This window comes from Cynocephalus volans, chromosome 13 (assembly GCF_027409185.1).
Source record: "Cynocephalus volans isolate mCynVol1 chromosome 13, mCynVol1.pri, whole genome shotgun sequence".
NCBI lineage: Eukaryota > Metazoa > Chordata > Mammalia > Dermoptera > Cynocephalidae > Cynocephalus > Cynocephalus volans.
The window spans coordinates 62,748,288-62,773,916 of record NC_084472.1 but is presented as its reverse complement, the minus strand read 5'-3'; positions in this window follow the sequence as shown (position 1 = coordinate 62,773,916).

Below are 25,629 nucleotides of genomic sequence, written 5' to 3'. Positions count from 1 at the left end.
AAGCTATAGTAACCAAAACAGCATTGTACTGGCATAAAAACAGACACATGGACAAAGGGAACAGAACAGAGAACCCAGAAATCAACCCATTTACCTACAGCCAACTGATCTTCACCAAAGACACCATGAACATACGTTGGGGAAAAGACTGCCTTTTCAATAAATGGTGCTGGAAAAACTGGACATCCATATGTAGGAGAATGAAACTAGACCTATACACCTTGCCACATGCCAACATCAACTCAAAATGGATTAAAGACTTAAATATATGTCTGGAAAGTGTAAAACTCCTGAAAGAAAAATATATGGGAAACACTTTAGGAAGTAGGAGTGGGCAAAGACTATAGAGGATTCTTAAAGTAAGTGTACTCCACAGGGCCTGGTTTTCCAAAGCCTTGCAGTTTCAGATATTGACCTTGTGGAGGACTGGAAATTTTCCTCAGGCTATAAAGTCTCTGGTGTGAGATAAAGATTGGTGGCACAGCAAGGTTGCTGGCTCAAGGACAGACTAGTTACTAATTGTTATGTAAAGATACTGAGAAATTGTTGTATGAAGGAATGTTTGCTAAGATCAAGCTTTTGTTGATAGCATGACTTAATTGCCTTACTGGAATGTCATCTGGCTTGTTTCACTGGAAGTCACCAGCCTATATTGTTAAACTATAACCCCACCTATGTTCTCTTCCTGTAACTTCCTGGTCTGGAAAATAAATGCAGGAAGAAAACCCCAATTTGGAGTTAATTTCCCAAGGAAGGGATGCCTCTTGCTGGAGGGTTCTGGGAAAGTTAACCACTTTGGGGTCTCTTACTGCTCAGAAGAGATGTGCTTTGAGTAATCCTTTGTGGCTCCATCACCCAGGGGAAGTGCGGTGACAAATCTGTGGGGGGCAAAGCAACAAAAGACTTTATGAATATAGCTCCAAAAGCACAGGCAACAAATGGAAAAATACACAAATAGGAATATATTAAATTTAAAAAGCTTCTGCACAGCAAAAGAAACAATTATAATGAAAAGACTACTTACAGATTGGGAGAAAATACTTGAAAACTATTCATCCAACAAAGGATTAATATCCAGAATACAAAAATAACTTAAACAACTAAATATTTTTTTTAAAAAACCTGATTAAAAAATGGGCAAAGGAGCTGAATAGGTATTTCTCAAAGGAAGATATACGAATGACCCACAGATGCATGAGAAAATGATCAACATTACTCAGCATCTGGGAAATGCAAATCAAAACCACACTGACATATCATCTCACTGCAGGTATTCTGGCAATTATCAAAAAGACAAAGAACAACAAACTCTGGCAAGGATGTGGAGAAAGGGGAACTCTCCTACACCATTGGTGGGACATGTAAATTCATGCAGCCATTATAGAAAACAGTATGGAGTTTCCTCAAACAACTACAGACAGAACTGCCATACAACCCAGCTTACCCACTTCTTGGTACATACCCAGAGGAATGGAAATCATCATGTCGACGTGGCACTTGTATTCCCATGTTTTGCAGCTCTATTTTCAATAGCCAAGACTTGGAACCAACCTAAATGTCCACTGTTGGATGACTGGATCAGGAAAATGTGGTATATTTATACAATGGAATAATACTCTGCCATAAGAAAGAATGAAATACTGCCAATTGCAGCAACAGTAATGAACTCAGAGAAAATTATGTTAAGTGAAACATGCCAGGCACAGAAAGAAAAATACCACACATTCTCACTTATATGTGGGAGCAAAAAAAGAAAGAAAAGAAGGATGGAAGGAGAAAAGAAAAGAAACAGTCATGGTAATACACTGAATTTTCAAGAGAAGACAACAAAACCTAGGTTGCCAAAGGTGGGAATTGGAGAGGAGGAGGTGGGAAAGGGAAGAATGGTAAAGGGCCATGAAAATGGAATACTTTGTATAAGGAAGACTATACTAATTATCCTGATTTGAACATCACATATTGCACACAGATATTGATACTTAATGCTGTACCCCATGGATATGCACAATCATAAATAAGTAAATAAATAAATAAATGACTCATGAGCTGAACAAAACAGGTATTATTATGACTTTAAATAAGCAAAACCAGGTGATCATATTTAACTTCTTATAATACCTACAATAATATCTTAAGAGTTGGAAAAGTCTTGTAATTTTCTAGATATCATCTTCATGTGTAATTGCACCAAAACTTAGATCTTTATTAATACTTATTGTATTTCTATTTATAATTTTCAATTTAAGTTCAGTTTCTAAAACATAAATGAACATTTCTCAGGTTGATCAGCAAGAGTTACATCATAAACTATACAATGTAGTAAGACCAAGTATACTAAATTACATTTTATAAAAACTTTTATATTCAGCTTTTCCCAAAATTAGGCCCATGGGAAATGGAGACAATTCACTTGCTCTCAGGGCAGCAGATAAACCACCTACCAACAAGGTGTTATAAATATCTGCCACATCCTCATTTATTCATTATAGTTTTATATTTCATAATACTATGAGATTATGTATAGATTACTGGATTGCCAACAGATTGATATACATTTTGAATTATTATATGACAAAAATAGGCTTATTTTAATACCAGTAATTAATTGTAAATAATTGCAGTCATGTAGGTTGAACTGAAATGAAACCCCAGATGTCCTAAACATAAATTCCAGCAGTAATTCATTCAATAAAATTGTGAGTGTTCAATAAACACTAGGTGCTTTGTTAGGTACTGTGGATTAAGAAGTAAAATCTAGGCAATTCTGCTTGCAGTGACTGTGGGTAAAGCAGAAAGATTCACACGCATAAGTACATCTGCATAATAAAGCTCAGTGTAAGTATAGGGAAAACATAGAGTGCTATATCTACACCCAGATTTTCATTCTGAAGAACACTGCTTCCTGAATGATGCTAACAGGTATGCTTTGAAAAAATTGCCCATAATCAAAAAGTCATGGAGGCACTAGATGAAGCAGATTAAGCAAGGAAGACAGTTTAAAAAACTTAAGAGCTTGAAAGTCCAATGGATTATTTACTTTTAGAGGCATTCTTTACTGCATTAAAAAAAGAAAGAAAGAAAGATTATTCTCTGGCATCCAACAGTTAATATACAATTTTTCCTATGAAAATAAAAAAAATTATGCTATGTTGATAATTATCACTTTTATAAAAGTGATAAACAACTCATCTTATTCTTGTTTAAACATATTAACAAATAAATGCACAGCACCTAACTAGTATGTTATAACTTATAGACATTTAAAATTACTATTCTATTGAAGGATTTAATTAAATTATGAAATCAATAACTATATTTCTAGAACTCAACCATTTTTGAAGGTCCTTATAAAGGTCAGAATTCATAAGATCAGAGTTTCCACAATATTTCTAATGGATAAAAAGAACTCGCAAATGATATACAGGTTTCACGCAGGACTTTTCGGAGTTTTAATCATGCTAACACTTTGTGAATAATCAAGCAAATCCCCAAATTTATTTTAACATAGTAATCTTTCTCTGGGTGGAGACAAGTAACTATTTTGCAGAACACCCTTTGGTTGCACAATGAGGAAAAGGAGTGTGGTCTGTGCTCAACATCTCCAGAGAAAATAAAAACACTTTTAAGAAGCTTAAACTACAGATGTTTAGTCCCTGAAGCCTGTTAGGTAGGCTTCTACACTACTGAAAACTTCTGCTCATGCCCGAAACCTATGTTGGTTTGGCGGGGTGGAAGTATAAGACATTCCTCAAATAGTTCTACAATTGTAGAGATGGCTGATTTTTTTTTTTTCTATCAGTTCTCTTCATCAAACCAAATCTTTCAAATTGGTTTCAATTTTTTCGTATATATCATATATCAAGATATATTACATGCTGTACCTATTGTATATAGTTTGAGGCCAATTTGATAATATTATGCATTGCCTGGTTCAAAAATGTTAAATATGTCCCTATTTTATTCAGATCAAATAGAATATAAACTACTTTAGTTCTCATCACACATTGCATATGTTCTGCCTAAAAATTCTTCATTTTCCCCTCTTATTTCATGCCAACATATTCTGTGGCCAAATTATTTTATGGTAAAGGTTATAATTATTAAATCATTGATGCATCTTAATAACATTATTTTCACTAGTTTATTATGAAACCTGAGCTCTAAGATCACATTTCTTTCTCTGCAAGGATTTAATTAACCTCACTTTTAATTCATTTGGGCAGTTTAATTTTCTGCTGGTTTTGAAGTATGGATATATGGTAATTCTAATAAAATATAGCCTTATATTGTTTAACTTGAAAAAATAATTCATTCATGAGAAATAGATGCTTGGAAATAATTAATTTCTTGAAAACTAGGAGACTGAAAGTTACAGAAAGAGAAATTAAGGAAGGCAGATGAGACAAATGAGTTGGAGCAAAAGATGGGTTTATGTGTAGCTTAATTCTGGGTGTCAGCTTGATTAGATTAAGGAATGCCGAGAACCCTGGTAAAGCTATCCTTCTAGGAGTGTCCATGAGGGTGTTTCAAGAAGAAATTAGCATGAGACCCCGAGGGGACTGGGGTGGGAAGATCTGCCCTCAATAAAGTCAGGAACCATCCAATCTGTTGGGTGCCCAGAGAAAAAAAAAAGACAAAGAAAAAAAGAGGCTAATCCCTCTTTCTATTTGCTGGAGCTGGTATGATGTCCATGGACATCAGAGCTGGAGACTCATCAGCTTTTGGGTTCCAGGACTTACACTAAGGACATCACTGGCTTCCCTGGTTCTGAAGCCTTAGGACTTGGACTGAGCCGTGCTACCAGCATCCAGTTGGAAGACAACCTGTTGTGGGACTTCTCTTTACAATTGCATTAGCTAATTCCCCTAATAAATCTGCTCTCATATGTTCATAACACACCGTATTGATTCTGTCTGGAGACGCCAGACTAATACAGTTTGATTTGGGGAATAGCTTTGAATTGTTGGTACACTTTAATACTTATTTCAGAAATATTTACTGAATGCTCATATTTTATGAGAAGCTTATAAATAAGACTAACTAGAACACAGAAAAATTATAATACAATCCTTTAAATTTCATGGTAAATTTGGGAAGCTGGAGCAAAATTAGAAGAGACAGAATGTCACACTTGATTGGATTATTAATAAAAGGGAAACATAGGCATAATAGAATGTCATAGTTAGTAGAGGTAAATATTCCAACATTCATAATTTACAGATAAGAAAACTGGATTAAATTTTTTGTTTTGTTTTGCTTTTAGTTTTCCATGCATATAATCTTATTTATTTCTTTAGATTAAAAACCAGCAACAAACTAAACAGAGAAAGTCCTAATTTTTTAAAGTTTTTGTTTTATCCCATGTATTAGATTTACATTGCTGCTGTAACAAATTGCCAAAAACGCAGTGGCTTAAAATGACATTGTTATGTTACAGCTTTGGAAGTCAAAAATCCTAAAGTCAAGGTTTCTGCAGGGCTGTATTCCTTCTGAAGCATATTTAAAGCCAGGAGTGTGGTATATTCCAGTTCCTGTCTCTGACTCTGAACCTCCTGCCTTTTTTTATAAGGACCTTTGTGATTACATTGTGACCTTAGAACAATCCAGGATATTCTCCACATCTCAAAATACTTAATCACATTTCCAAAATGCCTTTTGCTATGTAAGGTAACTTGTTCACCCAGGGATTCATGGAATTAGAATGTGGACATCTTTGGGAGGTCCTTATTCAACTTATCACACTTGCAATGGTTAGTTACGGTGCTATATAATTAACAACTGTTTATTAAATGCATATTGATTGCTCAACTTTTAATAAAAAATCTGATGTAGTAAGATCCAGGAAAGAGTAGGTTTGTGAATATCTGATAATAAATGTTTATGAGTGTATTATGTATGGAAACATTTATTGTGTATTGGCTCTTGTTGAGAAATTTCTTCAAATTACTTTTGGGTTGATTCATCTGTGCTTTCTAATTAATGAATAGTTATTGAAAGATTTTTTTTTATTTTTGGATATGGTTAAAGGTCTTTATGTTATTATTGCAAAGAAAATACAGTCAAGGGTCCCTCTTCAGATGCCCCTGATGCTAGAGGGAGGGACTCCAGATCAGTTCCCTCCATTTTTTGTCTTTAAATAGTTAATAGAGCAGATCCTGTTTGAATATAGAGAACAGAAAGTTGTCTACAGTGGGCTATTATATTCAAACTCAATATTAAATCTCAAAATTTTCATAAGAAATTAACTGATACTTCTCGGTTTTGCATAATAATTTTCTCATGAGTAGGGAGATATTCTTCCTATCTTACTCATACTACAAACCAGAGGCTCTATGAAATTCCCCACGTGGTCTGGCCAGTTTTTAACTTCCTCTCCCTCCTCTTTACCCTTTCTTACCGTTTTCCGGCCACACTGGCCTCCTTGCTATTTCTTGGTCTTTGGAACCTTGCTTCAGCTTCTCTGTCAGCTGGAGCTATTCTCTCTGCCAAGAAGGCTCATCCAACAGATATCTGTATGACTCTCACATGCTCCTTCTAGCTCTTCAAATACCACACTGTTAGGGAAACATTTCCTGTCTTCCCTGGACAGATAACAATGCCTAACCTCGCAGTCCCTCTCTTCTTTACCATGATTTCACTGCTATTGATTAATGCCAAAATTCATGCATCTACTAATTTATTTACTTATTGTCTGTCTGACTTTTTTGTATTCACTGTTGTATCTCCAATATCTAGAAAAATGCTGAAAAAATGAATTTAGCTATGCATTATTTGTCTAGCCTTTATATAAATATTTGTTATTTTTAAAACGCTTTAAAATATTAATTCACACAGTCCCCAAAACAACCATGTCCATATCTCCATTTCATCAATGAGAAAATGGTTGAAGTGTAATTAAGGTTAAATACTGTCCAAGGTGACTATAAAATGTGTTTTCTGTAAGTCCTCTCTATCTAAAAGTTTATCTTGATTTTTTTCTGTACCTATTTATCTAATGTTTATTATTACATAAAAATGTTTTTTATGTTTCTCAAAATCTCTGTGTATTTTCACAAGGCTTTTGGGATGATGTCATCTTTGAAATCTTTGGGGTGATAAAACTTGGGATGGTTAGCATCTGACCCATTAATTATAACTTAACTTTTTTAAATAGAATACTTTGAAAAGTTCAATTTGCCTTCCATAACATTATATTTCTTATTAATTAATGGCCATTGATTCAGTGTCTTTGATCTTTAGAATAGCATTTTGTAAAAGGCAGAGGCTGATTAGTGTTGGCTGATAGAGGGAGTTCTCTTAATTTTTAGTCAGCTGCTGTTTTATTTTAATTACATTTCCAGCTGGCTCAGTCTGCTGTCACGAGACAATTTTTGTCACGAGACAATTTTTTAAAATTCTTAAAAATAAACAGCCAACTATTTTAAATGAAAATTTACCAGAAATTAGTGTAATGAAATTATCTAGTTAGATAACTGTGATATTTGATAGCTACAAAATAGCTGTATCTTTGTTTTCACAGGGTAGTATTAAAACACAAAGCAAAACAAAACAAACAAAAACAAAAAAGTGACTGCCTTCAATGGTGTCTGTTAAAGGTGCCCTAGTAGTTATCCTCGCTAGTGTACTCTGCATCAGGATCAGAAATGACAATGTCTAGAGATTTGAAAAAGTTAATTTAAACAGATGAGCCAGTTTGTAGATGCAATAGAAATTAGTAAAAATTGTGGCAAAATATAGAATAAAACCAGAACTTAATTACAGCAAATTATTGTATTACTGAAATGTGGACCCAGAAACATTGCTCAATGGGTAAAAAGTTTCAGTTATGCAAGACAAATAAATTCTAGAGATTTTTTTTCAATATAGTACTTATGTTAACAATATAGTATTAAACACTTTAAAATATGAGGATAGATCTCAATTTGAGTGTTCTTATCATGCACACAAAAAACCAAAAACACACAAAAATTCATATGTCCAAACTCACCAAAGTACATACATTAAATATACTTTAAATATTTGCATTCATTATAGATCAATTATACTTCAGTCACATTTTTAAAATAATTTTTAAGAAGTATCCACCTCATATTCCAGGCTATTGCACATTTGTGGGTTTATTTGCTCCAGGTAGTCATTTAGGAAACCAACCAATTTTCTCAGGTGGTTTCAACATCTTCTAATGCCTCATGACCTTCCACATTTGGCAGGTAGATATGGAAAGAAAGAGATCAGGGAGAATTGCCCATGAAGATCAGGAAGCAGGTTTGGTGGACAGATGGCCAGTCTCTTCCATGATTATTAAAAGGAACCATTGTCCTTGTGTTTGTAGTCAATGTCATTAAAAAAAAAAGAATATAATTATTAATATTCATAAGGAAGAGTTGTCTATTTGGTGTACAAAGACAAATTTTCAACTACTGGATAGATCGAGTGAATCCACTAATAAAACAAGCCATTAAAACTAAAAAGAGAGGTTACAAGAATGCCACATGCAAACCAACATTCAAAAATTATCATTACAATATAACAGAAATGTATTTACACTAGTAATATGTACAGACACACATATATCTGACTTTATAATCAAAATATAAAATATAACTGTAGTATTGGAAGATTCAGTGTTATAAAGTGACATCTCCCATCTAAATTTGTGTCTAAATTCAGTGCAGCTCCAATAAAAATTCTGAGAGGACTATTTCATGGAACACAAATTTAAAAATTCATAATGAAGGGTAAGGCACATATTTTGGAATAAATGAAAGAAGGAGGAGACTGCTCTTACCTTATTAAGATAAAGTGATAGTAATTAAATGCAATGATATTGGAACTGGAATTAGTAAATGTATCAATATTTTAATAAATGTGTCACAATATAGATTACATAATCAGGTACATGAATATCTTGGATTTTGAAATATGGAAAATATCATTGCAAATTGTTAGGGTGAAGAGAAACAAACTAAATCATTGTTTATACATTAAAAATTTAATTAGGCTTTTAACACCATTTAAAAAAAAAACAAATATCAGGTGAACTAAAGCCACAGCTATAAAAATCAACTCATTCTTAGTATTGGAGGATTTAAAGAAGATTGTATACATGCCCTTAACATAGGGAACAGTTTTCTAAATAGGAGGCAACAAAAAGCCACCAGGAAAACAAGAAATAAATCAGTCACATCAAAACAAATAATAACAAAAAATATTCTGCACAACAAAATATGCCACAAACAAGTTGAAAGTTCAAATGACAAACTGGGACAAAATATTTACACCATATACATAATAATATGAATCTATATTAAAAATAATTTCTAAAAATCAGAGAAATGAAAATGTACAGAAAAGATAAATAAGCAATCTAGAGATTTTTTTTTTAAAATGCCCAATCTTATTCATCACTGGAAAGCAAACTAAGCTGTAATTAGGTGATATTTCCCAATTAAATCAGCAGAAGTTCAAATCAAATTTTCATATTGAAGACTAACAGCAGATTGGGAACTAGGAACTTTCATATAATACAGGTGTGAATAGAAATTGGTGCAATTAACTGTGCATGTCTTATGAACAGCAATATTTTGTATTGGTGTGCACTCAAGAAAAACTCTTAGGTATGTAACCAAGTGTGTCCCTTTTAGTGATTGTGTGTGTGTGTGTGTGTGTGTGTGTGTGTGTGTGTGTGTGTGTGTGTGTATGTAGACCTTTGAACAATGATAGGAGATTTCTACTACAGCAGCCATTTTATAGGTAAAAACATTTAAATTAATAAAATAGATATGGATGTACGTCTAAGAAAAGGTTGACCTAATACATTGTTGAATATATAAAAACAAGCTATAGGTTAATTACAATTAAACTTGAAGAAATCATTATGCTTGATATTTATAAATTTTTAATTTTTTTTGTGGAAAATTAACTATAAATTATTTAGGTTGTCAAGACTAGACACATTGATTTACATGTACTGAGTTAAAATTTAAGGTTTGATTTTAAACAAATGAATTCTGTTCTTTGATAGGTCATCACCTATTTTATTCTATGATTCAGTTCACAAGGAGAAATAAGATATTTACATAGCTGCAAAATATCTACTAATTAAAATACCTATTAATTACTGAAGGAAATAGTAACTTCATGGTGGAGAAACCTGGCAGACTCCACCTTAACATAATGATCAAGGTTAACATCACCAGTGAAGTGATAATGACATGTTGGCATCATGTACCATCAGGTGTGGTATGCTGTAAAGGGCACACTCTCTGGGATTCTCCCAAATCTATAACCTCAATCTCATAATGAAAATATATCAGACAAATTCAAAGAGAAGGATATCTACAAAATGCCTGTCCAGTATTCTTCTATACTTGACAGTACTTCAGAAATGTAAAGGTCACAAAAGACAAGGAAACACTTAGGAACCATCACACATTGGAGGAGACTAAGGAGGAAAGACAACTAAATGCAATGTGGATCCTTGGACAGAAAAAGGTAAAATAGAATTTTAAAAAGTAGACAAACCGATTAAATCTTACTGAAGTCCATAGTTTAGTTATTTATGCAGTTCTCCATATGTGTAAAATTATTTCAATATGAAAAAGTTAAAATAAATTAACTTACAATGCTCAAGTAGATATTAATAGATTTGCTTTCTAAAAACAAAAAGATTGGCTTTGAAAGAGTTCTCCTGCTGCTTATCTGGAGCATGTTTACTATTTAAATTAAATCTGAAGAAAAATCTACATTAACCAAATTTGCTTTTTTTTTTTTTCCCTAGCAGCTGGCCAGTACAGAGATCGAATCCATGACCTTGGTGTTATATCACCACACTATAACCAACTGAGCTAACCAGCCATCCCAAATTTGCTTTTAACGGGAGTAAACACACTAAATACAGAGTAGACCATGAAGATGTAAAGGTTTTATGTTTGCTGCTTTGTTTTGTCTTAATTTGTGCTTTCCAAAACCACTCTAGCCTGAGTTCCAACAGCAATTGCCTGGCTCAGTATGAGGCAATCTTTTTTTACTTATGCTCAAGAAAGCCATTTCTCTTCACTATACAAAAAGAAAAGAAGTGATCTTTGAATCAGTTCACTGGAGTTTGATTAGCTTTTTTCACTGGCACACATAATTTAATGTCAACTTCTTGCCAGACAACTGTGCTTCCACTGCATTATCAGATCTCGTATAACTCACTGCAACAGATGGAAAATGTGGCCACATGTAACTCATATTTCCTTGGTTAAAAATGTCTGTTAACAGTTCATTACATTTCTTTCTAACTCCACACATCATAGCTACATCCAATTTGTAGCAAATACATTTTTGTCAAAATTTCTACTGAATGTTTTACATTTGTCTAAAGCTGTAGCTGTTATACTTAATTAGGATGCACTTTTATTGGAAGAGCTGGAGCTTAAAATCAATTTATTCTGCTCATTTAAACCTTGACCTCCTTTGCTTATAAAACCAAAGACAAAAAAATCCCTGTATTTCCTTGGATAACTTTGTAGTTGTCATGTTAACTATTAATATTGTGAATTATTAAGCTTACAATGCCGAATGCACTTATAATTGGTTATAACTAATCAAATTTGCATGGTAAGGAAAGATTTTTTTAAATACTGCATCCTTTTCTCTTAAATTATTAAAAATATGATTTCACTTAAAATTTGAAAGTAATTCTATTAATTCTTTCTCCTATTGATGAGTCATGGTTAGCTAATTGGAATTAGTTAACGTAAACTAGAAGGAACATCTGTCACAGAAGGACTTGTTGGTGGCACCTAAGGAGCCCCACATGTGCACTGTTGATCTTAAACTTCTGCCAGCCTAAACACCGCAGTCTTAATACTACCAATATGACCAAAAGGAGGTCTTTCAAGCTCTGTGAGTTACTGGTAAGATACTGGCTCTCCCCACCCACCCCACCCCATAGTCTTAACTTTACCATCATAATTTGCCTAACAGATCTTTCTAACTTATCCTGATGTGTGCTACATCCCAAGAATCCCTAGACTCCCATTTTATCCCTTATCCATGCAGGAATACATCCCTTTATAGCTCTGTGCACCTCTCAATATGAGCCACTTTCACAGACATTCCTAAATCCCCAAACATTCCATACTGTCTGCAGGAACAGTGGGTCAATTGTCAGCAAGACCACTTAAACTCAATCACTACATTATGGAAAACAGTATAGAGGTTGCTCAGAAAAACTAAAAACAGAGCTGTCACATGAACCAGCATCCCACTCCTGGGTGTGTATCCAAAGGCAAAGAAATCAGTATATCAAAGAGATATTTGCACTCCCATGTTTATTGCAGCACTGTTCACAATAGCCAAGATACAGAATCAACCTGTATCCATCAATAGATGAACAGATTTTTAAAAAGTGATGTGTCTACACAATGGAATACTATTCACCTGTAGAAAGAATAGAATCCTGTCATTCACTCCAACGTGGATAAGCTTGGGGTACATTATATTAATTGAAACAAGCCAGGAACAGAAAAAATGATGGATATTCTCACTCATATGGGAAAGCTAAGAAAGTTGGTGGTGTAGAAGTAGGGAGTAGAATGCTGGTTTCCAGAGGCTGGGAAGGGTAGGGAGATGGGAGATAGTGAGAGGCTGGTTAACAAATACAAAATTACAGCTAGAGAGGAGGAATAAGATCTAGTGTTCTATAGCACTGTAGGGTAATTATAATTAACAACAATTTATTGTGTACTTTCAATTAGCTGAAAGAGAGGATTTTGAATGTGCCCAACACAAAGAAATGACAAATGCTTGAGGTGATGGGGGGGAAAAATCGCTGCCATTTGATGATGGTATACTCTAGTTGTAGAAAGAGTACCTAAGGGGACATAATGCTCTGCTTTAAATCTATAGAGAAAGAAAGTCGATTAGTGGTTGCCTAGGGTGGGGAGGTGGGCAGGAGCAGAATGGAGAGTGACTGTTGACGTATAGGTGTTTCTTCTTGGGGGTAATGAATTGTTCTAAAATTAGATAGTGGTGATGATTACACAACTCTGTGAACATGCCATTGAATTGCACACTTTAAATGGATGAATTTTATGTCATAAGAAGTATAGCTCAATAAAGTTCTTTTAAAAAACAAACAAACAAACAAACTCAATCATTCCTTTCTTTGTCATCCTCTTTTCCTAACTTCTATCTTGGCTACCCTCAAGGCTATACCTGTAAACATCTCCAGTGATACTATTTCCCATCCCACAATTCAGATTTCAAACACCTACAGAGAGGAGGTTCCAATTTAATTTTCTGTTTGTTTTCTAGAAGTCTCCAGGTCTTTTGAAGTTCATGTCTTGCATTGTGTGGTTTCCTTAATTTTCTAGCATTTTACAACCACATCTTACACAATGCTTTAGTCCTTTTCTTTAAAATATCCCTAATCTGGCTACTTCTTACCATTTTCAGCCAGGCGATGCATCCTAGATCACCATCATGCCTCACTTGAAATTTTGAACTAGCTTTCTAATTGATTTCGCTGCTCCTGTATTTGATCACCACAGTTTATTTTCATCACAGGATCTGGCCCAGTGGTTCTCAGTGGAGCTTGGCCCAGGGAACATTTGGCAGTGTCAGGAGACATTTTTTGCTTGTTCAAACTGTGGGTAGGGATCCTACAGGCCTCTGATGGGTAAAGGCCAGGGATGCTGCTAAACTTCTGACAAAACACAGCGCAGCTGCTCTCAACAAAGGTGATCTGCCTAAAAGGTCAATAGTGCCAAGGTAGACGAACATTGATACAGACTGATTACTTCAAAATATTTTGCTCCTGTTCTCAAAAAATTCCAACGACTCCTCATCTTTCTCAGACTCAAATCAAAACTAAAAGACTTTGCACGGTCATGGTGCTCACCATCTCTGAGTCTCTTCTCATAACACTCTTACCAGGCCCATTCTTGGGCGAAAGCCTTTATTTCTGCTGTTCCTTTGGCCCAGATGGATCTTCCTTCAAATATCTATGTGAACAATTTTCTTGATGAATCCAGGCCTATGTTCAACTCTCACCTTGTAAGGAAACCTTCATTCTCACCACAATCTATCACTTGCCCTCTACTCCTGCATGTCTAGTGTCAACACCCAAAACTAAAACAAAATTTCTGTGAAGACAAGGACTAATCTGTATTATTTGTATTTTTTGTATGTTTAAAAAGTGACTAGAACATATGGAATGGACAATACATATTTGTGAAAAAACAAACACTATTATTTAGTTTAATAGATAATTTAGGAGATTTAAAAAGTAGAATTATCTGATGTAAGAGTACATTTTATTTCCAGAAAACATAAGATGGTCATATATTAAATAATATGGAAACAAGAAAAAAGTACAATTTCCAGTTAAATGATATGTGCAAGGAAACGTTTAGGGATTCAGAGAAACTGGAGTTAAGTCTGGGTTGAAATATCCAAGGTAAACTCTATCAAAGAATCATAGTGCTTTAGAACTGGCCATTTTATAGATTCTGTATCCAAATAACTTCATTTTTAAAAGGAAATAATTCAGGACAAAGTACTTTGACAAATTTCTAACACTCATCAAATTAAGTTTTATGATTAACTCATATATTCACTTATCCCATTAGTGACCTATAGAGCTTTTAATAAGAGTAAAAATATGATGAGCAAAGAAAAGTATGTGGCTGAGATTCATAATTGATCCCAGTATCAGATTTGCCCTTTTCTCTATAATAATTGATCTCCTGTTTTTAGCTAAGCATCTTCCCAGGTTTCCCTCCCAGTTGGTGTAGCCAGATGACTTGGTGATGGCCAATGTGCTAGAAGTAAAAGGGCTTTTGAAGCTGCTTGGAAATATTCTTACAAAGACGATTGGTGATTTTCTTCTTCCATTTTTTAATCTCCCTGCTGGCTGATATGTGGTCATAAGGCCTACACTAATCTAGACATCTTGGACAACAAATTCCTCTTGGGATCAGAAGCACACAGCACATGCTTGGATCCATGACACAGCGAAGTGCCATTCTAACTTTGGGCTGCCTGTGCATAGATACATTTAAACTACTGATATTTTGGATTCCAGACCAATTGCAGCTAAACCTACCACTAATCTAAGGGGACCAGTAACAGAAAGAGATTAATATAAGCTTAAAGGCAGATATTATATCATATGTATGTAGAACAAAATTAACAGATAGAAAATTGTTACTTTGTATGTTTTTGAACTGTACTTATACTTTCAAACTTTTAGAATTGCTAAACTACCAAGAACAGATTGAAAAAGTGAAGGGAGATGAAGAATGTTTTTACAGTAAATCATATAAAGGTATGGGTTAAGTTGATGGTAAAAGAATTAGGGGAAATTCTAAGAAGTATGTTGAATTTTAAAAGGAAAGAGAGGGGGGAAAGCGGAGAGGACAAAAATGCTAGCATTTCAGTCTTTATAACTAGGGAATAGAGTGGGAACAGAATGGGAAACACTGGGAAACAGAATGGAAAAGGTTGATGTAAACTTTCTGTACATCAGCGAGTCTCAGTTCTTTTTGGATGACATGACCTTGAGATCTCAAACGTTTGTGAAATATCATAATCATTGTTAAATGTCATGAAATTAAGGGATATGTGTGTAATTCTTTTGCAATTTTTTAACATTATTGTGATTTTAAAATGACTATTATTTTTATGCAATAAATCACAAAATGAACAATTTCTGACCAATAGAGTAGGGAAGGGGAACTTCCAACTTAAACTGGTTAGTTGCTTTATACCTTTTTCGTCATATTTATTATACACTATATGTTGATTAATTTTGTCGTATGCTAGCACTAATTATCAGACACATATGTGTAGTTTTCAAAAGTTAAAGAAAAATTACATTGGAGAATCTCTACCTTAAAAAAATTTTATTTTGTAAATTTTTAAATGATTACCATTGAAGTAGATTGGAGATGGAGAACCATTATATAAATGTTATAGAACCAGTGTTCTGCAAGAGAAGAATGTGAAAACCAATTTTGAAATAATTTAAATTATTTCGCCAGGTTTTTTAGTCACAACCCGAGCTTTCTGGCTAAATTTGGATCAGATACTATGAGATGATATTGCTGTTCATTAGGCATTGTAGACTGTAGATTTATTGATGCAGTCATTCCACATTCATTGAGTGCTTACATTTTTGGAGTATCAGAATAGACTGAGATAGACTCTGGGTTTAAAATCACATACTCGGGCTGACCCCATGGCGCACTCGGGAGAGTGCGGTGCTGGGAGCGCAGTAGCGCTCCCGCCGCGGGTTTGGATCCTATATATAGGGATGGCCAGTGCGCTCACTGGCTGTGTGCGGTGCGGACGACACCACGCCAAGGGTTGCGATCCCCTTACCGGTCACAAAAAAAAAGAAAAAAAAAAGGACAAAAAAAAAATCACATACTCATTTATAAGTCTTAACCCTTGATCTCAAGGTACTTGCAGTGTTTTATGACATTTAACTGATAATTCAAGATAAAGTAGAATGAACAGTAACTAACCAGGGTATAAGACAGAGAGTTACATGAAATTAAAAGTCATTTGAATCAGGCACTTATTTAACTGCTATAATTTTACAATTAACATAGTATTTGCAAGGTTCTGTAATGAACTCTATGGCAGATGCAAAATGTAAAACACTCATAAATATTTTAGATTTAAGAAAATGTAATATAGTTTCCTCAAAGGTTGATAAGACCACAAATTAATAAATGCCATGAAAATGTCACTTCTCTAATCACAGAAAATTTCATGCAGAGTGTGGTTTTCAGATGAGATTTCTTTTCTTTTCTCTCTCTCTCTTTTTTTTTTTTGGTTTAGGAATTTACTTTTAATTGAAATGTATTACATATTACATATTTACATACTTATGGGGTACAGAGTTACATTTTAATTCATGTATATAATGTATAATGATCAAATCAAGGTAATTAGCAAATCCATCATTGTAAAGTTTATCAGTTCTTTATGATGAGATTTGAAGGGAAAGTGGCAATTGAATATAATAATATTGAATATAATAAAATGACCAGTGGGAACAGTGGTCATTAAGCATGGATTGGAAAAGCTCAGGTGAATAGGGGAAAACCTTGTAATTTGCATTGACTTGAGTATAAGATATATAGAAATGAATAAAAGAAGAACCTGTGATTAAATAGATAGAGGTAAGTCATGGAAGCCCTTGTATATCAGTCACGGAAGAGCCACACATATTTTTCAGCAAAAAAGTGATTTTAAAAATTCTGTTCTTTGGAAAATTAATCTACAACATTTGGGAAAATAAATTAGTTTTTAAAGAATTTGGAAGTGGGTTATGCATATACAGTGATATGCTATTGAAGTAAACAACAGAACTTGGCAAGAGATATAAATAAAAAGATACATTAATACTAAATTTATATATAGCAAATACTTGGTTTAGCTGGTTCTACTCTTAATTTTACTAACAATTCGACCAGAACCAAGATTTCTTATTTTTGTATAAAAACATTCAACAGTCAGAGGACCAGCTTTCTTGATTATGTACAGCTCCATAGCTTTGCAATTTAAAAATTCTTACTGAATGTTTTCTCATCATCTACTCAAAACAAAGATTTTTCTATAAAATAATTTGAGAGTAAACTGAAGTGAATAACCCCTCTCCCCCCACACACTGTTTTCTCCACATATTGACATTATAAGCTGAGAAAGAAACTGCCCCAAATTTGGCAGGATATTCCAGATTTAAATGTGTTTACTAACAAAGTTAGCCATTGCATTTCCAAGAAGCCAGTTAGAGAGAAACACTAAAAATTCATCACTTGATTGTAGTCCTGATATTTTAATAGTTCTTGCATTTTGTATTTGGAGTGCTGCTGATATTTCTTCATCCCTCACATTGTTACCAAAACTTGTCTGTTGACCTCATTTTCTCATAAGATTTCGTCTCTCAAGATCTATGCCCCACTACTCGACATTTTACTCTCTTTGGCTCTGACATCTTGCTTCCCTTTCTTTACTTCCTGACCCTTTCCACAACAAGTGTCCTATGAAATGGATTCAGAGCTCCTAAGACCTTCTTCAATCATGAAATGCTCTCTCTCCTTTTCTGTTTTACTGTATATGCTTGACTGTGAGCTTTATTTCAAAATAATATAAGCAACTGTTTACAATTATCCAGATTTGCTTTCTAGCATACAATGTAACTAATGATGATTACCCAAAGGAATCAATGTTTCTATCACTTAGTCAACAACATAACTTAAGCATTTTCAAAGCATATTGTAGGCACTCTAAGTGCTAAAGGAAATACCGACAAACACATCAAGGACAACACTGCATAACAGAGAAATTCAAAGTTAAAAAGAAAATATTTGAATATACAATAATGCTTGTGAAGCAATTAATGTTCATTAAGTCTTTTGTCACACATATGTTTTGTCAAAAAGAGTAATGTGTTAAGCATATACATTGATGTATTCAACAAATGTTTAGTGAGAGTTTAATATATGCTATGTGTGTTGATCGTCCTTAGAAAGCAACAATTTATGGCATAGTTTATACTCTTAGAGCCATTAAATACTTGTGTTAGCAACAGACAAGTAATCAAGTAATTACCATGGGTAAAAGTCCAATCCCCTTGCATTTTGGAAATCCATTTAAAACTTTTTAACCCAGTATTTCACAGAAGTTTCTGGCATAATAAAAAACAAGCAAATAAAAAAAAATTCTGTTTAGAAGAGAGGAAACAATGATCAAGTAAATTTGGGAACATTCAATGTGTTTCCATAGCATCTTTAAATTTTTTAATATATGAATACAATTCCAAGAGAGAGATACGATAAACAGAATCTCCCAAATTTATTTTACCATGGGCTGTTTCCTGGGATTCATGTTTTTCAGAACCTTAACTGTAACAAGTTACAGTATACTTAATAGGATATTCATTACAGGGCGAGAGAAAACAGGGTGGTTTGGGGACCATGGTCAGTATTTGCAATGCTGCCTTGGATTATTAGAGAATTATTCTCCAAGAAGGTGACTACTTCCTAAGAATAGTCTTAATTAAAATAAAAGAAAATGAAAACCTTTATTTATTGTGTCAGGCACTGTTCTAAGAACTTTGTATTAACTCATTTAAGTCCTGTAACCTCTATGATGTAAAACTATGATTACAGTTATCGTATATGTGATGAACCTGAGTCACAGAGCTGAAGATTCATAATAAACCCAGGTTATTAAACTCCAAGCTTTCTATGCTGAAACAATAAATCATACAGTTTTCTAGAATATGTTCAAATTTGCCAAGCAAAGTGTTGGGAAACTTCTTTGGTGTTTAATAAAAAGTGCAAATGTCAAAATAAATATGGCTTGCCTATTAGTTGGGGTTGGTTTATGTTCAGCTACAAATAACTGCAATAAGGACAAATGTCATTTCAGAAAAATGTAACATTATAATGTTGCTATATAAAAAACATCCAGATGTGGCATTCCATGGTAGATAGGATAGCTCCACGATTTCTTCTCAAGGACTCAGAAGCTTTGTAGTAGTTTGATCTGTTACACTTATAGTATGGTCCTCAACCTCCAGGTTCATGAGGATTGTTGTTGCTCCAGCCATCATGTATTTGTTCTAGGAAGCAAAATAGAAGAGTAGGGTAAGAAGACACATGTCCTTTTAAGGGAAATTTCCTAAATATTTCCCAGAATATTTACACTGACATTTTATTAGCCAATCCTTAACGTGATGGTAATTTTTACTCACATAGAAGCTGGAGAACTGAATTTTCTGCTGGGTAGTAATGTCAAAACAAAGACTTAGGGTTTCATTACTAAGGAGGAGGGGGAAAATGGATGTTATATTTGGCAACGAGCAGCCCCTTCCACAGCATGCTAAGGGATATCCAAAAGTTTACAAAAACAGGAAAGGTTTATTAGACAAACTGATGCAAAAATGGTGAGATAATAAATGTATTTTTTTAATCTGCTAAGTTTTGGGGTAATTTGCTAAATAGTGATGTGTAAATAATGCAGGTCATCAGAAAACTGTCACTTTCCATTCTTTTCATTCTTCTTGCAATAAGTTGATATGATCATTAGGGTAAATTTTAAATGACTGAAAATGGTGATGATTTCACAGATGTGGACTTATCCTTAATACATTAAATACGTACAGATTTTTATTTGTAAATCACACCTCAATAAACTGATTTAAAAATGATAAAATGATTGAGAGAAAATATTTTAATATATGTTCAATGTCCTCAAGAAAATGATTGCTCTGAGCACAGCAGGACAATATATAACAATAGATGGAATTCTAAATGTTAAACCCCATTGCTTACTTATGATTTCACAGTTAGTAGCCAACCCTCAGCCTTTTGCTCAGGATCTTAGCCCATACATTGTCTTATAATTAACACTTTGGGAGCAATTTATTTTTCACTGCATCTAAGACACTATCAACTGTAAGATGCATCAAAAGTCTTGATATGTAAAATGTAGAAAAAATTCACATCAGAAATCGTTAAAAGGGGAACGTCTTATGTATAGGCATGGCAAAATTTGATCTAAATGCTTTGAAAGTTCAGGAAAACATTTAACTAAAGACCTTATGAAGTTTCAGAGGTCTGATGTCATAATGCCAAATGAAGGTTATTTTTCAAAGTAACTTTTATTTTGTGGATCAATTTAATCTTACTTTTAAAATTAGAAATACAACTAATTTTTTATTTAATTAGTGGAGTAATTAAAAACAATTTATGATTTAATTCATTTAGATTATATTTCTTTCAGGCTATTATGAATAATAATGCTAAAAACATTTTCATACAAGACTTTGTGTGGCTATATGTGTTTACTTTTCTTGAGTAATTACATAACAATTGAATTTGGGGGTCATAGGTTAAGTCTATGTGTCAATTCATAATGAATGATCAAACTGTTTCCAAAGTGGCTGTAATATTTTGCACTTCCAACAACAACATATGAGTTTTCCAATTGTTCATCATCCATGTCAGCACTTGGTAATGTAAATCTTTTTAATTTTGGCAATTTAGCAGATTTGATGTAATATCTAACCATGGTTTTCATTTTCGTTTTCCTGATAACTAAAGATGTTGACTACCTTTTTATATGCTTATTTATCATTTATTTATGTTTCTTCATGAATCACCCCAAAACACATTTTTCCATTTCATTTAGTAATCTTTATTTTAGAACACTTTTAGATTTACAGGAAGAATGTAAAGATAGTACAGAGAATTTACATATACGTTGCACCCAGGCTCCCATATTATTAACATCTGACGTTAGTGTGAAATATTTGCTACAGTGAATGAATATTTTTGACACATTCTTATGAACCAAAATCCATACTTTATTCAGATTTTCATAGTTTTTACCTAATTTCCTTTTCTCATTCCTTGATACCATCCAGGGTACTGCATACGTTTAGCCATCTTGTTTCCTTACACTTCTCTTGGCTGTGAGAGTTTCATAGACTTTCCTTGTGTTGATGACCATTACTGTTTTGAGGAATACTGGTCAAGTATTTTGCAGAAAGTTCCTGTACTGGGATGTGTCTGATATTTTTCTCATGATTATACTGGGGTTTGGGTTATTGGGAGGAAGATCACAGAGCTGGTGTACCATTTCTTCCCAACACACCAATGACACATATCATCAACATGCCATGACAGTGTTGTTTTTGACCTAGATCACTAAACTGAAGTAGTGTTTGTCAGATTTCTCCACTGTAAAGTTCCTCTTCTCTCGCCTTTTCCCTTTCTGTGCTGTACTCTAGGGAACAAAGTCGCTATGTATGGCCACACTTAAAGAGTGGAGAGTTATGCTCGATTTCCTGGAGAGCAGAGTATCTAATTAAATTATTTGGAATTCATCTGCATGGGAGATTTTCGATTTTCTCCATTTATTTATTTATTCGATCATTTATGTCAGTGGACTCACAAATATTTATTTTATACCTTCAGTTATAAGTCAGTACTACTTTGCTTCTTTTGTGGCTCAAATTGTTCCAGCTTTGGATATTGAGTGATTTTTCAGTTGGCCCCTCTGTTCCTTTGACATACCGTGTGACTTTTTGAGCATTTCCTTATTTTCTGGCACTACTAGATGCTCCGGGTTTATCTGGTATACTTCCTTCCACAGTCCGTGAATAGTCATTTCTTCAAGTAGTCCTGGGCATTTTTAGTGGATATTGGGATTAAAAACCATGTTCTGGGTCCTAGGCAAGCTTGTAGCTATTGGACTTTCATTGCTTCTAGGTCCTCTCAACTGACAGAGAAAGGAAATATGTATGTGAGCACTAACACGTATATGCATACATCTGTAAACACTTCCAATATGTAACTATCTGCATCAACATCAAGCTAACAATGACACCCAAATGTTTCCAACTTTATTATCAGATGAGTCATTCTAGCCTCCTTCTCCTGCTTATCTCTAAGCTCCCACTCCAACTGTGAGAAAACTGGCTTCTACCACTCGCCATCCATTTACTTAAGTATTCAATTTCAGTACATGCATCGCAGCATCAGAATTGCTAAGGGGACTTTATCAACTGGAGTAGACAACATTTGCCTTTCATTCTACAGACTCCAATTTATTTTCAAAGCTACTTAGGTTGGCAACTTAGTCATGCATCCCATTCAATGTGCACCCCATTCTCCCTATTCAGGGAAGCTATTTCAGACATTTTTAACAAATTTAGATTTTTTTGCACAATTCTGTATTTCATCCTGGGATTCCCTCAAACTCTTAATTTTTTTTTAATTTGTATGCATTAAATTTCCTCTTTGTGCTTAAATTTCCATGTGTTTTGACAAATGCATAGTTTCATGTATCACAAGTACCCTATCATACAGGACAGTTTCACAATCTTAAAGACTCCCTCTGCTTCATTTATTCACCCCTTAAGTTCCTCTACCAATACCCCTGGTAACCACTGATCTGCTTTTCATAACGGCTTCTTTTACTCAGCAATTTGCTCTTAAGATTCATACAAAGTCACAATAGCTCATTTGTTTTCACTGAATAATATCCCATTGTACAAAGGTACCACAGTTTGTTCATGCTTTCATCTGTTGAAAGTTATCATATTTGTTTTCAGTTTTAGAAATTATGAATATAACAACTATGAAATTGTATGCAGATTTTGTGTGAACATAAATTTTAGATCAGTTGGGTAAGTACTTAGAAGCATATTGCTGAATCATTGGTAAGACTATATTTAACTTTGTAAGAAACTGCCAAACTGTATTATAAAGTGGCTGTACCATTTTGCTTTCCCTCCAGCAATTAATGAGAATTCCTATTATTACACATCATTGTCAGCAATTTGTATTGTCTATTTTTTCAGATTTTAGCCATTCTATGTACAGTCGTATCTCTTTGTTGTTTGAACTTGTAATTATATAATGATAAATTATGTTCAGCATCTTTTTATATGCTTATTTGCCATCTAGATATTTTTCTAATTGCTTGAGAATTGTTTATTTTCTTGTTATTATGTCATAAGAGCTTTTTTTGTTCATTTGGTTGGTTGTTTTTTGTACATTTTGATTAAAAGTCCTTTATCAGATACATGTTTTGCAAATATTTTCCCAGGCTTTCAATTGTCATTCATTTTTTTACAGTATGTTTTAAAGAGCAGGAGACTTTAATTTTGATGAAGTTCAAATCATTCACTTCTTTTTTAATGTATTGTGGTGCTTTTTGTATCCTAAGAGGTCATTGCCTAATCTGAGGTCACTGATATTGTCTTCTATGTTTTCTCCTATTGTTATTTATTTATTTATTTTTAGTTTTAGCTCATATTTAGGCTATAATCTGCTTTGCATTAATTTTTGTAAATTGGGTAATAATGGCTGTTTCATTTTTTTTTTAAAGTCTATCTAATTATTTTATCACAATTTTGGAAAACACTACTTTTGCTTCATTAAAGTACCTTACAACTGCTGGAAAAAAATGCCAAAGTAACTTTCTCACAGGACTGTTTTGTTATTGAAGTAATATCTTGTCCTTGAAACTATATTTGCTTGCTCCACTAGTCTGGCTATTAATCGCTTCTTGTATTTTTGGCTTCTATAACTGAGCGCTTATCTGCCTAGATCGCATGAATGCTGAGATAGCAAAACCTAAAACCTGGAAGAGTTTGCCTATATAAGTCCTGCGAGACCTAAGCTCGGGGTCCAGATTTTTCAGGCAGTAGTTTGTCTGGATCTGCAGACGTAATAAACTCCTTACTCTCCAACCCTCTGAGTGTTCAATGCTTCCTTGCCGAGTCCATTTCTACAACAGTACTTTTAGTTAAAAGTCAATTTGTTCTGTAGGTGTGCATCCATTTTCAGGTTCTCTATTAAGTTCCATTGATCAACTTATCAGTTTTTATGCCCACAGGGCACTGTATCAATTACTATAGGTATATTGAAAGTCTTAAAATCAGACATTATGAGCCATTTGACATTGTTCTTCTTTTCAAAAATTGGTTTGGCTGTCCTAGGTCATTTGTATTTGTACACAAAGCTTAGAAGTAACTTTTGAATTTAGACAAAAATAACCTGCTTGAATTACAATTGCATCACTTTGGATCGATTTTGTATTAGATTAATTTAGTAAAAATTGATGTCCTAACAAGTTTGAGCCTTCTGATCTATGAGCATGATAAATAACTCCATTTAACTAGTTCCTCAGTTCCTCCCTTAAATGTTTCAAAGTTTTTAGTACATAGATATTGTACAAGGTTTTTCCCCAAGTAAAATTGAAAACTATTTTCATAGAAAATGTTGTAGGTGAATGTTTATAGAAAATTTTTTGTTGTAACTAAAACCAGTAACACCATTGCCCCTCAACTGGAAATGGATAAAAACACTTGTGATATGTTCGTGCAATGGAAGACTACTCAGCAACAAAAAGAACCAACTAAAGATAAAACAAAATAGAAGGTTTTCAAATACATTATGCTAAGTGAAATATGCTAGTTACAAAACAGTATATAGTGTAAGATTCTATTTCTATGACATCTTTGAAAAGGCAAAACTACAGGGACAGAAAACATTTCAGTGTTTACAGGGGCTCAGGATATAGGTTGTGTTGGTTACAAAACAGCACAAAGAAATTTCAGGTGGTTGATAAGACTCTTCAATATTTTGCAGGTGATGGTGACTATAACACTTTATATGTTTATTAAAACTCATAAAACTCTATGCTAAACATGCTTAATATAATGTATCTAAATTATACCTTAATTAAGTGTAATAAAAACTTCTATATTAGATAGTTGTATTTAAATAAACATATCTAAGACAGAAAAAGAGCATTATTCTATAATAGAGTGTTTCCTTACAGCTGTGAATAACATCTGAAATAAATGGCTTCCAGAAGAAGAGGGAAGGAGAATCTTGCAAACATTCTGTTATTCTTAACAGTGTCATGTGTTTTGATGACGTTATAATGTTATTTTTTAAAATTTGATTTCAAATTATTCAGTGCTAGTGTATTTGAAACTCAATTGATTTTAAATTAGCAACTTTACTAAACTCACATTGTGTACTGCAACTTTCCTAAACACATGAATTAGTTCTATACATTTTATGGTAGATTCTTCTATGC